At 37.8% G+C, this 278-nt stretch overlaps 1 protein-coding gene across 1 annotated transcript in view; it reads right to left on the bottom strand.

The window, feature by feature from the left end:
• LOC107746306 (CST complex subunit STN1-like) overlaps nt 1-278 on the bottom strand; it is a 7,417-nt gene that overhangs the window by 1,912 nt on the left and 5,227 nt on the right. The gene's annotated exons all lie outside the window — the stretch shown is intronic.

Here is a 278-nt window from a genome sequence, read left to right as displayed (position 1 = left end):
GCAAAAACAGAATTGTCACAACTTCGTAAATTTATTACAAAATAAAAAACTGAAATAAGTACATTGCATAAGTATTCAAACCCTTAACTCTGTACTTAGCTGAAGCACCTTTACAGCCTCAAGTATTTTTGGTATGATGCGACAAGGTTTGATCATCATCATTTGGCAATTATCTGCCATTCTTCACCTCACCTCTTCACCTCTCAAGCTCTGTCAGGTTGGATGGGGGCAGATGCTCATTTTCAGGTTTCTCCAGAAATATTTGATTGGGTTCAAGC

The sequence above is a fragment of the Sinocyclocheilus rhinocerous genome, unplaced genomic scaffold, assembly GCF_001515625.1.
Source record: "Sinocyclocheilus rhinocerous isolate Xijiao unplaced genomic scaffold, SAMN03320098_v1.1 scaffold798, whole genome shotgun sequence".
Classification (NCBI taxonomy): domain Eukaryota; kingdom Metazoa; phylum Chordata; class Actinopteri; order Cypriniformes; family Cyprinidae; genus Sinocyclocheilus; species Sinocyclocheilus rhinocerous.
The sequence above is the reverse complement of the archived record's forward strand: the minus strand, read 5'-3'. Positions and strand labels throughout refer to the sequence as shown.